This window comes from Eleutherodactylus coqui, chromosome 8, assembly GCF_035609145.1.
Source record: "Eleutherodactylus coqui strain aEleCoq1 chromosome 8, aEleCoq1.hap1, whole genome shotgun sequence".
Lineage (NCBI taxonomy): Eukaryota > Metazoa > Chordata > Amphibia > Anura > Eleutherodactylidae > Eleutherodactylus > Eleutherodactylus coqui.
Window position 1 is genome coordinate 84,342,621 of NC_089844.1, and position 16,857 is coordinate 84,359,477.

A 16,857-nucleotide genomic window follows, 5' to 3' on the forward strand; every position below is an offset into this window, starting at 1 on the left:
TGTTGCATAAACAGGCTGCTGCAGTCACAATTGGAGACCCGGGGCTGTGGCGCTGGACATAGCGGGGAGTCGGGAGAGGTGAGTATATGACTGTTTGTTATCTTGTTGCATGGGGAACATGTTTTAAAAAGAATAAACATCTTAGACAACCCCTTTAAATATTCTACAGCACTTCTGAGCTGTCTTGATCTCCAACATGGAGAACTTAATAATTAACTTACTATCAGTCAACAATGTGATAAATCAAACATAGGTTTGCACCATCTTTAGGCCGCCTGCACAACTGCAGGTCAGTCCCCGCATGCGGAGTTCGACCTGGCCGGTGACCCCTGCGTACTTGTCCGGTGTCTTCTTTCTGCACTACGGATGTGCCAGTAGGCGCCGTCGCTAGGCGATGACGCGGATCCTGCAACCCTTCTGCAGTGCTCACTGTGGAAGTGCCGCTGGATGGACGGCTTCCATTGACTTCAATGGAAGCTGTCTGTGCGTAGCTGGCACAAAATCGCAGGATGCCGATGTCAAACCTTCTAGACTAAGGTAGCTGCAATTAGTGCTTGTTGCTCAGCCATGTGGAAGAAGAGGATCAATAGTCGAATCGCAGAAGACATGTCAAGGACTTGTATCTCTAATTTTAATTTATGGGGAAACATTAACACTGTAATGTTTGGTATAAAAAATAACCCCACCAGCACCATGTTTTTCATAGCATGCCTGTGCTTTGCATGTATATTGACACGTTAGTAGCTATATATGACTAATAAGTGGTCACAAACTAATTTGCATTCTCTTCTATCTTATAGAGGTATAGCTATTTAGAGATGTTTGTGTTGCCTTTATTCTAACATACTTATAATGGATTTATCTCTTTTCTGCCTGCCTCAACCCCTGTCTCCTGGACTAACAACACCACTGGTAAGAACAGGAGGTACTTCATATAACTTTCCTTTAAGTATAATCTTTTTGTGTTTTATTTAAGGGAGGGGGTGATGTGTTATACGGGGTATTTTGCTTCATATTTTTGCATGATCTGGAGTTGTAGAACACAGAAGTAGATTATTTTGAGACTACATTTGAAATATAAAAAAGTCAATAACTTTCTAGGGGCCAGCAGAGCATGGTGGGTGGTGTAGTTCCATGACAACTAAAAGGATTATATAACCATAGCACAGAAAAATAGCTTATTGCTTGCTGCAGTCAGAAATTCTAAATGCACTTTTTGACATGTCAAAGCGACTTTGTTTTTATCAGTGGGGGTCCAGATGCTGAAACCAGGGTTGATCACTGAAATGAAGGGTCTGCAGTGCTCAATCGAGTGCTATACCTTTTTGGCTCTCTTCGTTGCCTATCGATTCCTCTCAGCAGCTCAAGACAGGCGTACATATGTCTATAGAAGTCTATGCCTATGTTTTCAGCTGCTGAGAGGAGACTACATGCAACGAAGGCAGCCAAAGAGACATACTGCTCGAGTGAGCGCTACAGCTCTTTAATTTCAGCGATCAGCGTGGTCTCAGCACCCAGACCTCCACTGATCAAAAAGTTTGACATGTCAAAAGTTTTTTTTTAAAATGCAGCTACTCTTTAACCATGATTTGTACTATGCAATGCCTGGCGCAAATGTGTCTCAAATTCATAGTTTGACTAACCTGTAGAATGAGTCATGTGACTGTCATTGGATGGTTGCACTATAGCTGTATGACTGCATTGAATCGTATGGAGGGCAGTTGTTACAATCCAGAAGTTTGAAAATGCTTAACAGCGGAGACGTAGTTTGAAGCTCCTGCACTCTAATTCTAGATCTGCAAAGGTGCCTTCACACAAACCTTAAATGCTGCAGAATTTCCATGGTGGAAAATTGGCAGCAAATACTTAGCTAATCCACAGTGGCCAAATCTGCACCTAAATGGTGCAACTTTTGGTGTGGATTTGATGCAGGGCTTAGCCTTTGCATTGCAAAGTTTGAAATCTGTAATCAAAATCTGCAGCCTACTGATGGAGGGTATCAGGGTTGAGGTGTGACTGCTACTTCTGCACCCTCTATAGCTAACCCCCCGTCAAAAAGTTGCAATCAACTGTTGTATAGAGTTGCATTGCTGCAATGCAATGCTCTGTTGCATTGCTCAATGCAAGCCTATTGATTAGGCCATACCCACAGTCATGTATGGTTTTAAAATATGTTTCCACTTTTATAGTGTAGAGGGGAATATTGCAGTGCATGTATCATAACATGTAGTAATCTGCAGCCTTCCCTTGCCCTTCCCTGGGGGTCTTCAAATGCTGCTTTTGGATTCCCGATGATCAACTGATGCTCCGACCTCCTGTCAGTTCAGTCAAGGTGACCAGATATTCTCAAGGTCAAAGCAGGACAGAGGGGTGTTGTCAGGGGGTGCAGCATCCGAGGAGCAGGCCCTCAGCTGAAGAGACAGCGGAGTAGAGATGTTAACCTTGTCACGGGGCTCTACCATTTCCTCCCTAAGGGTAGCTCGGGACCCGACCTCGTTACTGCTGGGGGAGATCACAGGGATAGTAACTGGGGGCTACCTTAAGTAGAGGTCACAGCAATGGCTGGAGCAGTCAAATCTCCCTTCTCCATAGCAGGGCAGGACTCCGCAGTTCTCATATCCTCTCTTCAGGTACAGGGGAAGCAGAAGAAATTGTAGGCAGCAAGTCCGGCAGCTCCGGCTCGTCACCCCAGTAGAATCATGGCCTTGGTGGCGGGTACCCAGCCGGAATCCCCTTCAGCACTCCTGTCACCATTTCGCATGCAGGAGTGCTCTCGCTGGTCTTTCGGGTGGCTTCTGGCATCTCCCTCACCAGCACGAGTAGCCCCCCCTGGGTGGCATATCATCGTGACGTATGATTTTACCTCTGTCCTTATAAAAAGTACAGGGCTGGTTCAAAAAAGACAGGGCGCAAATTCCGACGCATTTTTGCATCCAAAAAGTAGTCAAAATCTGTACCATTGCTGCGAACTGTGACTGGAAATCAGCCGCACACCAACAGCTGATTTCATACTATGCGGCCCCCCCCCCCCCCCCCCCCCCAGATTTTGGCAGGTTTTTTAGATGTGGAATTTGCTACGGACATTTTGCAGCATTTCCACCACCATGTGTAAATATCTCCTAGGTCAGCTTGAGGTATGTTACCACATGCGCAGTGGCCCCAGTAGTAATAGTGACCCCAGAAAGTGGCCCCATTAGTAATAGTGCTCCTTTATACCAGCCCCAGCAATAATAGTGACCCCTGCAGTTGCTCCAATAGTATTAGAGCTTCTCTCTACCAGCCCAGCAATAATAGTGACTCCCACAGTAGCCCCATAGTATTAGCGCTCCCCTATTTCAGCACAGCAATAGTAGTGCCCCCCACAGTAGCCCCAGAGTATTATTGCTCCCCTATACCAGCCAAGCAATAATAATGCTCCCCACAGTAGCAGTAGTAGTATTAGTGCTTACCTCTACCAGCCCAGCAATAAAAGTGGCCCCCACAGTAGCCCCATATTATAGTGCTTCCCTCTACCAGCCCAGCAATAATAGTGACCCCCATAGTAGCCTCATTATATTAGTGCTCCCTTCTACCAGCCCAGCAATAATAGTGACTCCCCAGGATCAGCTGATTAGCGGGGATCCTGAATGGCAGACCCCCACCAATCAACTATCGATGATGTATCCGAGGATAGATCATCAATAGTAAATGCCCAGAATACCCCATTAATGCACATTTATGTAGGCATACATTTACCATAAAACTTGACACGCAGCAGGACACTGCAGATTTTTTATATGCAGCATCTGCATAGAAAATTGTGACGTTGTCCATATTCTCCATCAGAAACTCTTTATCAGTGCTTTTGTTGGAAAATATGGTATAATATAGGCATGACTGCAAATGTTTGTATACACCAGACCACAAAATGGGTGGAGTTTATGCAAGTTTTTTTTAGAAGGGTATTCTGAGGAAATTACAATAGGGGTGGAGCTTAAAAACCACCAATATTTGTTGTTTTTTTTATATTGGCAAGCCTATATGGGTGGCTTCACACAGGCATATTGGCGAGCGTTTTCACCTAAACAAAATTTGCAAGCACATTACGCAGATAATAGAAATAATTGATTTCAGTGGGTTTGTAGACATTTCCGAATTTGAAGCGCGCGGAAAAAACACAGCATGCCCTATTTTTATGCACATTTGCGCACCAAAGGCCTCCATAGAAGTCCATGTGGGGGGTGCGCAAAAGCATGAATGAAAAACAAAATAATTTCGTTGGAAAAAGAACACATCTGAAACTCATTGGGCTAAATGCCATTTAAATCAGGGTGTGGTTGTGTCCTGTGTGTAAAAAACCATGTCTTGCGGGCGCAAAAAGTACAAAGAAATCTGCTGATTTGCATGTGGAAAAGCCTTGTTCGTAGTGCAAATACGTTGCACTGATTCACATGCAATTGCGCATATGCCATGTGAAGGTGCCCTATATGGTACACAAAACTAACCCATATGGACTCCAATACAGTGCATGCGGCCTATAAGAACTGTTTGACCGGCTGCTCATACAGACACATTGCTGTTTTCTGTGCGCTAGACTTTTTAACTATCCCTCTCCTTTATGGCTGCCAATATCGCATCTACAATTACCAATCACTGTCAGTCATTTACGCCCCCAAACATGGTACAAATCTAATGTATTCTGTCACTCAACATTGTGAGTGGTTTCCCAGCGCAAAAGTGAAGAATGGACTTGATTTCTTCTCCCTCATCTAAACCTAATCTAAAGCTTTCATCACCGCGTGGGTAGAAATGACCATTATATCCATTCATAAAACGAGACGCAAATTGCAGAGACCATATTTATAATGAATCTCTGATATAGACCACTTTATTATTGCACATGCTACGTTGCACACCCTGCTGCATGATATATGAGACCATGGAGAAATTAAAATACAAGCTTTATAATAAAATAGATAGATAGATAGATAGATAGATAGATAGATAGATAGATAGATAGATACAAGATAAATAGATAGATATGAGATAGATAGATAGATAGATAGATAGATAGATAGATAGATAGGAGATTGATAGATAGATAGATAGAAAGATAGATAGATATGAGATAGATAGATAGATAGATAGATAGATAGATAGATAGATAGATAGATAGATAGATAGATAGGAGATTGATGGATATGAGATAGATAAATATACGTTAAATAGATAGATAGATATGAGATAGATAGATAGATAGATAGATAGATAGATAGATAGATAGATAGATAGATATGAGATAGATAGATAGACAGATATAATAGATATGAGATAGATTGATAGATAGATCAATAGATAGATATGAGATAGACATGAGATAGATAGATATGAGACAGATAAATAGATAAATAGATGTGAGATAAATAGATAGAAGATAAATAGATAGATCGATAGATATAAAAGATAGATAGATATGAGATAGATAGGAGATTAGAATCTACGCAGTGAAAAAGATAGATATGAGATTGACAGATATGATAGAATATGAGATAGATATGTGATACATAGATAGATAGATAGATATGAGATAGATAGATAGATAGATAGATAGATAGATAGATAGATAGATAGATAGATAGATAGATATGAGATAGATAAATAGATATGACATAAATAGATAGATAGATATGAGATAGATAGATAGATAGATATGAGATAGATAGATAGATAGATAGATATGAGATAGATAGATAGATAGATAGATAGATAGATAGATAGATAGATATGAGATAGATAGATAGACAGATATAATAGATATGAGATAGATAGATAGATATGAGATAGATAGATAGATAGATAGATAGATAGATAGATAGATAGATAGATAGATAGATATGAGATAGATAGGTAGATAGATAGATATTAGATAGATAGATAGATAAATACAAGATAAATATATAGATATGAGATAGATAGATAGATATGAGATAGATACATAGATAGATAGATAGATAGATAGATAGATAGATAGATAGATAGATAGATAGATAGATATGGGATAGATAGATAGATATGAGATAGATAGATAGATAGATAGATAGATAGATAGATAGATAGATAGATAGATAGATATGGGATAGATAGATAGATATGAGATAGATAGATAGATAGATAGATAGATAGATAGATAGATAGATAGATAGGAGATAGATAGATAGATAGATAGATAGATAGATAGATAGATAGATAGATAGATAGAAAAAATAAAAACAAGATAGCTGAACCAAAATGATCAGGGTATCTGGACTAGAATGCATAATACTGTACATAAACTCAAACAAGAGCACAACTTGAGACTTGTGGTCAAAGAAATTGGAACTTTGTTAACCTACTGTCACTGTTGCACTAAAGCAGGTAGCGGTAAGGGTATATGTCCTAAGATTTGATTGTGATGCCATTAAAAGTTGAGCTCAGCTTTTGTAGGTGTTATATCTCTATGTGACATAGTTGTTTTCTTTTCCCCCTCCGCAAAATGTTATTATTATAGAATATAATGTTATTAGAATATTACCTGTCAGCAGACATTTTACCGGGGTTGTAATTCTGATTCATGCATCATTAATGAAGCTGAACAAATAGAAGTACAAGTAACTAAGCTCCAGATAAAATAACTATGTCTGTGCTTCAGATCTACTCTCCTAATTATGGAGCTTAGCTGCAAAGATCATTGTAACCTTTGCTGGCATTGTATTGTATAGATTCATTCAACCAAGAGAATTGAAAATACCATTGTAGATGTTTATGCTAAGACAGTTATTTCCCATTCCTGTAACATCAAGGCTTTTGTAAAATGGCCATTTTATTTTATTTTTATATATATATATATTTTTAAGAAGGTTAAGGGTGACCGAATTGCTGTGTACAACTATATCATTGGTTAATACGGAAATCTTCCTAATGAGATTTTATAAAGATGACAAGCAGGCATCCATTACGTCTAGACTGAAGAAGGATTCACCTTTAAGATGGAAGGGACTTTTACTGTAAGAGCAGTGGCACTCTCTGAAAGATGATGTGATGGTTGAGTAATGATTTTTAAGTGATTTTCCATCATGTAGCCCTTAGATTCATCCTTTCCTGCTAATTATTTTATTATATATTTATCCGAGGGTCATGCTGAAATTAAAGGGGTTTTCCAGTTAAAAATACTATTGATAACCTATCAGGATAGGTCATCAATAGTTGATCAGCCAGGATTCACTGCTCACAACCCCAACCGATCAGCTGTTCGGGCACAAGCTGTCAGCGCCGCAATAACAAAGGTTGGAGCGGAAGCGGGGACCCGCTTCTGCTCCAACCTCTCTGTATTTGGAGCAGAAGTCTCTGCGCTGACCTCCCATGCAGTGGCCGCACTGGTAACTGCAGGCATGCCTCTTATTAAAATCAATGAGAGTCGTGCCTGCACTCACAAGTGCCGGTCACTACATGGGTGGTTGGTGCGGAGACCTGGAGTGGAAGCAGGCCCCCGCTTCCGCTCCAACCTCTGTTATTGTGGTGCTGACAGCTTGCGCCTGCACAGCTGATCAGTCGGGGTCTCAAGCGTTGGACCCTGGCCGATCAACTATTGATGACCTATCCTGATGATTATCAATAGTATTTTTGACTGGAAAACCCTTTAAATGCAAAAGTGGTCACAACTTTTTTATTACATGACATAGGTCATTCAAATTGCACATGTTGGTAGAGGAACTCTACCTGTATAGAATAGTATAATAGCACTTTATTGATAGTATAGTATAATAGCACTTCATTGCTGGTAGATAATGGATTCCAAGAAAAGAAAAATGTTGTCATTGAGTTCTTGATGTAGTAAGGGTGCAGGCTGTCTAGAATTCACAGAGGGTTACAAAATGTCTACCCATTTGACACCATTTCCAAGAGTGATCTGCACAGATAGATGAAGAAATTTAAAGAAGAGGAGAATCCAGTATTGAAAACGAACCACATAGCAGGAGACCATCAACTGTGACCACTGACGGAATCATCAGCAAGTGGACGAATTGATTCACACCATGAGATGAGTCACAATCCATGAGCTGGTTGCACAACTGGACTGTGGTCACAATGCTATACAAAGGATGGTGGAAAGCTTAGGTATCGGAAAGTATGTGAAAAGTGGGTACCTCGGCAGATGACATGTTATTTGAAGGAGAGAAGAAATGTGGAAATCTGTTCTGATCTGCAGGAAGCATTTGAAGTCAACGTAGATGCTTTTTTTTTGGACCCAGTGACAGGGTTAAATGTAAGTGTAACTTTATGATATAGAGATAAAGAATAAATCAATGGAACTGTGTCACACCTCTTCTCCAAGGCTTAAGAAGTGCAAGAGCCAGCAATCAGCACAGAAAGTCACGATGACTATTTTTTGGGATGGCAAGGTTGTAATTTTTCTTGATTTTTGGAACATGGATATACTATGACCAGCGAGCAGTATACTGAGACATTCAATAAGTTTACAGAAGCTATAAGAAGGAAGAAAACAAACAAGAATCTGAAAAGAATCCATAATCACCATCACAATGAGCAACCAAACACATTTTTGGCAACAAATCAGGCATTTGCCAAATTGGACTGCTCAATGGCCCCACTTCCACTGTATTGTCCGGATCTGGGACACCCTTACTTCCACCTGTTTGGTCAAAGGGAGGACAGTCTTCACAGACAACGATTTGATGACACAAACAAGGTAAAAGTAGCTGTGAAGAAGTGGGTACAGTGGTGCACACTTGAATTTTTTTCGAGGAGGATTCGTGAGTTGAGTTCAACAATTGCTTAAATGCATCACTTGAGATGGAGTAGTATTCTTGTATAGTAGAAGAGCTCTTATACCAACATATGCAATTTGAATGAGCTATGTCATGTAATAAATAAGTTCTAACCACTTTTGAATTCTTTTCGATACCACCTTGTAGCAATTGGAGCTCTACTTTTCTAAGCTTCCAATTGCCCTCCATCGTTATAGAGTTACATGGGTTGTTTCATTTCTAAATGCTGATGAGTTATCAAAGCTAGGTCACCATTAGCAAAACAGCAGGAGTCCGCCACCAGGGACCTCACAAATCAGATGTTCCCATAGACTACTTTTCACTGTTGTAGTGTACTAGACTGCTATGTTGCTAGAAACGACATTGTGCAGTGGCCCGGAGTTATGCTGTAGGCTGAGTCCCTTTAAAAGTGAATGGAAGTCAGTCTACAGTACCACTTTGGGACACTGCAAACGTATGGAGCTGTCATCTGAGGATAGGTCATCAAGAGTTAGAAATGTGAAAATCCCTTTAAATGATAGCATTACAGCTGCCTACAGCCACCATTAAAGGCTGATTACTGCATACTTTTATTATTGAGTGCTGTAGAGTACATTCAATAAGTGCCTAAGCTTCCTATATTGGCAACTGTGTAGTTCTGTACCAGAAAAAAGAGCTCCAGCCATCATTAAAAAAGAACAATTGAGTGCTCAACCAAGCATTTCCTAAGACATTAATCAGTTTAGAATGTAGCCTGGGAGTTATTTGTAATATATTGTTTGACATGGTTAATAAGCCAGAGATTTATTCTGATTGCTCAGTTAGAACGGAGAATATGATAGGAGGCAATTGACAACTTCCTCATGGGATTGTTTTATGCCTTCCTCAGGATCAACAGTGCAGAATATTAGGTTGAACTTGATGAACTTATAATGTATTTTACTATGTTACTATTTAAGATGCACATAAAAATGTTGAAGGGAACTTTTAAGGAGGCGTCTCATCAAGACAACCTCTGTCTATATGTCTTATTAGGGCATATGAGCATCATAGAGGAAATACGCAGCTTCAATTCTGGTTGTCTCAAGCCAATATTTTACAAATTCATCTGTATGGTTGCCATGTTATACAACCTTACCTTGGATAAATCAGCTGTTTTTCAGGGGTTCTGGAAGTGGAACCTGGGGTCATCAACTGTTCGGTCCAGGTAACGCGTTCATCTATTTAAAGGTGCTCATAGATGAAAAATATATTGGCCAATCCATCCTATGACAAGTGACCTTCTTATATTAATCTTGGCTAATTGTCATAACCAATCAGTGCTTAGCGTTGCTGCCTTGCAGCGCTGGGATCCTAGGTTCAAATCCAGCCAATGGAGTTTGCATGTTCTCCCCGTTTTTGTCTAAGCTTCCTCTGGATGCTTTGGTTTTCTCCCATGCTACAAAAACAGACAAATAGGTTATTTTGGATTTTACATTGTGAGCTGTGATGAATAAGGGCCAACATAAGTGACAATCTGAATATAGTGTTGTGCAATATGTGTATACTATATGAGGGTGAAAAAAAAAACACTTGCGATTTTCTCGCACATTTTTTTCACGCGATTGTCAATGGGACTTTCTAATGTTGAAAATGCATCGCAAGTTGGTACTTTGCAATTTTTGTGCCATGCGTGCAATGAAAAAAACGCACCTATAGCGCGTGAAAAAATGCGCAAGAAAAACGCAAGTGTGCAGGAGACCTGTAAACCAATGCGATTTTTACGTTTCAGAACCATTTTCCTATTGTACCATATATCTTTGCATTTATTTACTTTATGCACATCTAATTGTGGACAAATCTTTTTGCATAACTAATACTATTATTATTTGTTATTTTACTGCATGGGGAAGGAATTGCCCCGAGATCTTAGAACTCCGCCAACTCCTTTAATTAACTAACCATCAGACATCAGATTACATTTCTCACTTAGACCATTATTCATATAGCACATACATATTCCGCAGCACTTTCTAAGCACATGCTAAAGGTTTTGTTGCAATGTCCATTTTGCAGAAATACAGGTTAGCATATTAAAGAATAGAAATGAGTGAACTTTTCAAAAGTTCGGTTCAGCTGGCTTGCCGAATTTCATCAAGAAGTTCAGTTCAGCCCAAATTAGTTTGAACCAAACCAGAAGTTCATAAAGAACTCTAAAATTAGTATTAAATACTGCCAAAAAGTGTGGTTTAGTGATGGTTCAATGGTTAGCACTGTTGCCTTGCAGCACTGGGGTTCAAAATTGACCAAGGATAACATCGGCATGGATTTCATAAAACGTGCAAGGCAACAGTCCTAACCACTGAGCCACCATGTTGCTTCTCCCTTCTCCAGAGGAGAAGAAGAACAAGAAACACAAAGAGAACATACAAACTCTAATCAAAAGTCCTTGGTCAGATTTTAACCTAGGACCCCAGATTGCAAGGTAACAATGCTAATCTCTGAACCACCGAGCTCATTCCTTCTTCTGTTCCTTCTTCTGGAGGAGGAGAAGAAAGAGAACGAGAAAAAGAAAATCTTCGTCTCCCCTTCTCCTTTATCGCTTTCATTTTCTTCTTCTTCTCCTTATCCTCCTCTGGAAGAAGGAAGGAAAAAGAAGCATGGTGACTGAGTGACTACACTTTTGCCTTCCAGTGCTGGGATCTTAGATCCAAATCTTACCAAGGACAACCTCTGCATTGAGTTCACCTGTTCTTTTGTATTTCTTCTAATCTTATTCCTCCTCCTCCTCCAAAGTAGTAAGAAGCAACATGGTGGCTCAGTGATTAGCATTCAGTTCTACAAAGTCCATGGAGATGTTGTCCTTGGTCAGATTTGAACCTACGACCCCAGAGCTGTAAGGCAACAGTCGTTACCACCACTGGGCTCTCAGACAGTGTTCAAAACTAGTTTTATGGGTTTTTATGAACTTCCAATTAGCCTAAAATAAACCACCCAAGGTTTCGACTCTCGTTGAATCAAACATCTAACATGGTTCGACTGGTTCGGTTCACGCAACACTATTAAAGAATTATAGTATCACTAAAGTGCTTAAGTGATGAAATAATGGGACTTGATCTTCTGGATTCTCACATGTTCTTTATTACTAGATGGTTATGTACCGTATGTAAAACTTACTGGTAAAAAGGGACACAAACCCTTTAGATAGACAACCCCAAAATGAAAAGTTCATCTAAATTCTTTGAGCCATCTACAAACTATTGGCCACCATTTGCATAGTTTATATTGTGCCTTTGGGAACAGGAACAATTTAGATAGTGGAATTCTGTTAGAGAACTTATGAATCTCTACGTGGATAATAATGATATTAAATCAATTACATTTTGTTCTGCAGGCTTGAATTGTTCTATCATTAAATGGTATAATTATTCTCTGTTGAGTAACACACTCTGCCAGGCTGTGCTGAAAAAATAAAAGAAGTTAATAGATTGCTAAGGTGAGAATTGTGAGGGAAGATTCAGTCCCTCGTGACATTGATATCTCATATTTAAAGACTATGAGGACACGTCAGGCGCTCTGATAATCTTCTCAGCGATGACTTCAATTCAGAAGATATAAGGAAATCTTTCATTTCGAATGTCCCAAAAGGCGAGCAGATTGTCTGCTACAAGTGTAGTAGTAACCTCAGCAGATGCTCCGTCACAGATCGTTGTTTTTCAGGATAACACAAGGGAAACTCTAACTATTGTTTAGGCATACAGCTATTCAGATTTATATATTTATGTCTTGGCCACCAGCCGTGACCAGCGGGGGCTCCTCTCACCTGTCACTGATCGTTGCCCTCAGCATCCCTGTCTGTTGTTTGGCTAGCGCCACATCATCTCTCCTGTCTCTGCCCGGACCCGTAGGGCGCATGTATGCTCATCCTATCTCTTAAGGGCCAGTTTGTGCACCCAGCTTTCATGTCAGCAACCTATGCCGGGTGGCTGAGCAAAAGGTTCTTAGTGTTCTACACTTCAGTACCTTTTGGCCACTTGAGTCAGCTGTCACCACACTGAGACTTCTCCAGGTGAAATAACTTTGGTGTCCCTTGCAGCAAAAATAATCCTCTCTCTAAAGAAAATGGTTTGTCCCCAATACAGCTTCATCATTGTTGGCAGCACACTCCCCTTTCACACTAGGAATTGTTCCAACGACAACGATGATTTTTTTCGTGATACATAAAAAATGTGATCAAATCGATGAATGAGTGCCTGCATGGTCATCAGATGATCTGCAGCACCTTCATGTGGCCAAATGAATCTAAGAATTTTCTTGCCCAATCATCAGACCATGTAAAATACCCTTTTGAAAAGGACTTAACCCTTTGCAATCCAATTTTTGATTCAGGGTTTCCTAGGGGGCTTACTCTTTCTGCCATTATACAATGGCGCCATCTGCTGGCTAGAGCCAGCACTGCAGTATGGGACATGCTGGAGAGGCCCACGACAACAGAGCGGCCAGTAATCTACAGTAATACCACCCTGTCGGACGTCTTCCGACATCGGAGCTGTACAGCCTTCAATCAGAATGTCTTTAGACGTCAGACAGTGGATTGAAAAGGGTTAACATATGATGGTCTGATTGGACAGAAATTGTTCAGATATATGTAATGATGTAATATGACAATCAGCAATCGTTTAAGGGCCCTTTACTCTGGGAAATTGTCGGGAAACTAAAGGCCCACTTACACACAAAGATAATCTTTCAAATGATTGAAAGATTGAAAGTTTTAGAGATCTTAATGCATAAAGTGTTAATGACCATTAACACTTTATCAACTGCATTTGCATATAAAAGGGCACACAGCTGCATTGTTCTCCTTGCATCTGCCTTCAAATTACAATGTAATCTCCCGACTTCCGCGGAGAACACAGCATGCGGTCTATTGGGAGACACTTTAATTCTCTGAGGTTGAATGATAGATTTTAAGTTCAACTTTAAAAAATCATCGTTCAGACGAAAAGTGCACCATGGCAGCGTTTACACGTAACGATTATCACTCATTTTCGGTCATTTGCACGAATTTTGAGCGATAATTGTTACATGTAAATGGGCCTTAAGGGTTGCATGAAAGACCATTCACAACTTGTTAGCGCACCTGTTGGTTTTCAATATTCTTTACACGAGGGGATGAGCTGTCAACAGGTGGTAATTTGTATTTCTGTCTAAAAGATGTAGACAAACTAATTATTATTGTTTATTGTTGGATTGCTTGTCATGTTTACGTTGGGCAGTTATCAGAAATGACTGTCTGTATAAACAGTTGTTTGCCTGATAAATGTCCCATGTAGAAGGTCTTTAGACTAGGCCATTGATTTTAAAGTCCTGGAAACCCCTTTAAGGCCGCCTGCAGACGGCCGGGTCGGATCCGGCTGCGAGAATTCTCGCAGCGGGACCCGACCCGAGCGTCTGCAGAGAGCAGCGTGACACTCCTCTGCTCCCGCGGCCCCGGCTCTTTCATGTGCATGCGCAGAGTGGAGCCAGCGGCCGGCGAGTGACGTTTCTGTGCGGGGCTCTGTGAGTCCCGCACAGAAATAGAGCATGCCGCGATTTGTTTGCCGCGAGAGATTTTGCGCAGCCAAATCGCTGCCGTCTGCATATGATTGTGTTTGTTAACGCAATCCTATGGCTGCTTCCAGGGGCGGAAATTCCGCGGGAAATCCGCCCGTCTGCAGGTGGCCTAATCCAACATTGTCATTTGTGATCGGTTGCTATGTTTGAGGTTATTAGGACTTGTTAGAAATTGTTAGACAGGCAGATGTAGAACCACCCTGCCATACACCAATTTGACCTTGGACTATTAATGGAGGCATCACCTGGGAAACCCCTCCAGGCGAGATTTGGTCTTTATTGCAGATTCACCAAGCTGTTACTTACAGAAATAGTCTCGGTTGTGTGGCTGCTGACACGGCACAACGCCAAGGTGTGGTACCTGCTGATGTGAACAGAGTCTTGTCTGTCTAACTGTCAGTGGTCAGGGCTGGCAGTACAACTTCAGCAAGAATATCCAGGCATAGGTCAGGGCAGGCAGCGGGCAAATAATGAAGTCCAGTAATGTAGCCAAGGTCAGGAGCACAGAAGTCATGATAGCCAGAAGAATGGGTAGCGGTCAGAACCAGAAAACAACACTAACAGGGGCTTCGTCACAATGGGTAGGAACCAAGTGATTAGGCATCCACCCTAGGGTGTGGATACCTAATATAGCAGGTGCTGTGGAAAGATTGGAGGGGAGACACAAGACAGTCGGCAGGGAACGTAGCACAGTGTACAGCGCGTGGATGACGGTAACGCCCGACCTCAGTCCCAACAGCAAGTGACCTAAGTGGGCGGCGATAGTGCGCCATGACAAAAATTATATATTTTTTATAAATATAATTATTGATTATTTTTTAATTCAAGATAATTATTGATCGTTATTATATAAGATTATGTTGTATCAAAAGATGTTCTACAAAGCAACGTGTGAACAGAGCCCTGCAGTGACATGTATTGGGTAATCTGATGAGTTACATTGACCAAATTGGTTTGGGATTTTCAGTAGACAATCAGTTGATCACAAAGAGTGACACAAGGCAGAAATATTTGGAATCTTGCTATATAATTAGTAACTGTTTATCATGCATTGTTCCCTTTATTGCATTAGCATAATACATGCAAAACAAGAAGTGGTAAAAGCACATAATACGAGGCTCAAATCTACTGTCTATCGAAATGTTCAGAGTTGTTTAACACCCCACACTATAACTTGTTTTACAGATACTTTTAAAAATAGTTAGTAACTTCTAAAATGATTGCATTTGCAAAGAAATTAGCAAAATGAAGCTACGATCTGTGTTAACTGGCTTGTAAAAATAAAAAGTTTATGCAGCAATAGTAACAAAGTGTAAGTAGAAGTTTCCATGGTTCCTGCACAGAATGAATATTTGTTCTCATCTCAAATAATTATATAAAAAGATTGAAATAACTACTTGTCCTAAAAATGGATGGAACATGTACATGAGAATATGGGTGAAGGTCAGCATGTCTGTGTGGGGCACCACAGTATGGTATGTAGTGCTGGGTGAGGTGGTTGGCTGTAAAGAAGGTGTAGGAATGAAGGCAGTTGATGACACAGTGAAGACGTTATTGAGTATCCATGGTCAGAAAAAAAAAATCTACTTTTTTCTTCTACAGACAGCGCCACTCTTGTCCATTGGGCGTGTCTGGTATTGCAGCTTAGTTTCATCGACTTTTATTGGGGAAAAACAGCAGACCATATTTCATATCTGTGTGCAGAGATATGGCCATCAAGAGTGGAGGGGTAGCAGTTGCATTCGGGCCCTGGTGCCTGAGGAGATACAAGAAGGCCATGTTATAGAATTTGCCTAGGAGCTTAGAAGCTTTAAGTTCTGTCTCTGATTATGTATATCCAGTTTGGAAGTTTAAAGGGGTTGTCCAATTGTAAACTATTGAAGACCTATCCACAGGATGTCATCAAAAGTATATTACCAAAGGTCTTCTGCCTGGGACTTTTCTGATCAGCTGTTCACTAGGCCAGTGAGTTTGTGCATTGAGCTGATTTCTGAAGATTGCAGACAGCTCCATTCCCACTGCAGTAGCCAGGTTTGATATTACAAGCATTGAAGTGAATGGAAACTTTGCCTGTAATGCCAAGCCAGTCCACTGCAGTGAGAACGGAGCTGCTTGCTTCCTGCAAAAATCAGGTCAGTGCGTGAGCACAATGGCCCGGTGAACAGCTGATCAGTAAAGGTCCTGGATGGTGAACCCCTGCCTTTTTACTATTGATGACCTATCCTGAGAATAGGCCATCAGTACTTTACAACTGGATAATTCCTTTAAGGGACTATGCAATAAGCTCTGTGACTAGAGTAAGGCAGTTGTAACTTCTCTGCAGCTGCACCCCATAAGCAAGCTATAAAACTTCATGAATGTCAGTCTATAGTGATTAACAACTGTTGGGGTACCATAGGGTAATCTGGTTTCACCACATTACTATGAGTTCCATGATTAAAAGTAAAACATAAGCACACCTCCTACCCCCTTGGATTATGGT

The 16,857-nt window shown here is 40.7% G+C and overlaps 1 protein-coding gene across 2 annotated transcripts in view; it reads left to right on the forward strand.

Moving 5' to 3' along the window:
* Positions 1–16,857, forward strand: part of KCNH7 (potassium voltage-gated channel subfamily H member 7) — a 397,870-nt gene that overhangs the window by 321,229 nt on the left and 59,784 nt on the right. The window lies entirely within an intron of this gene.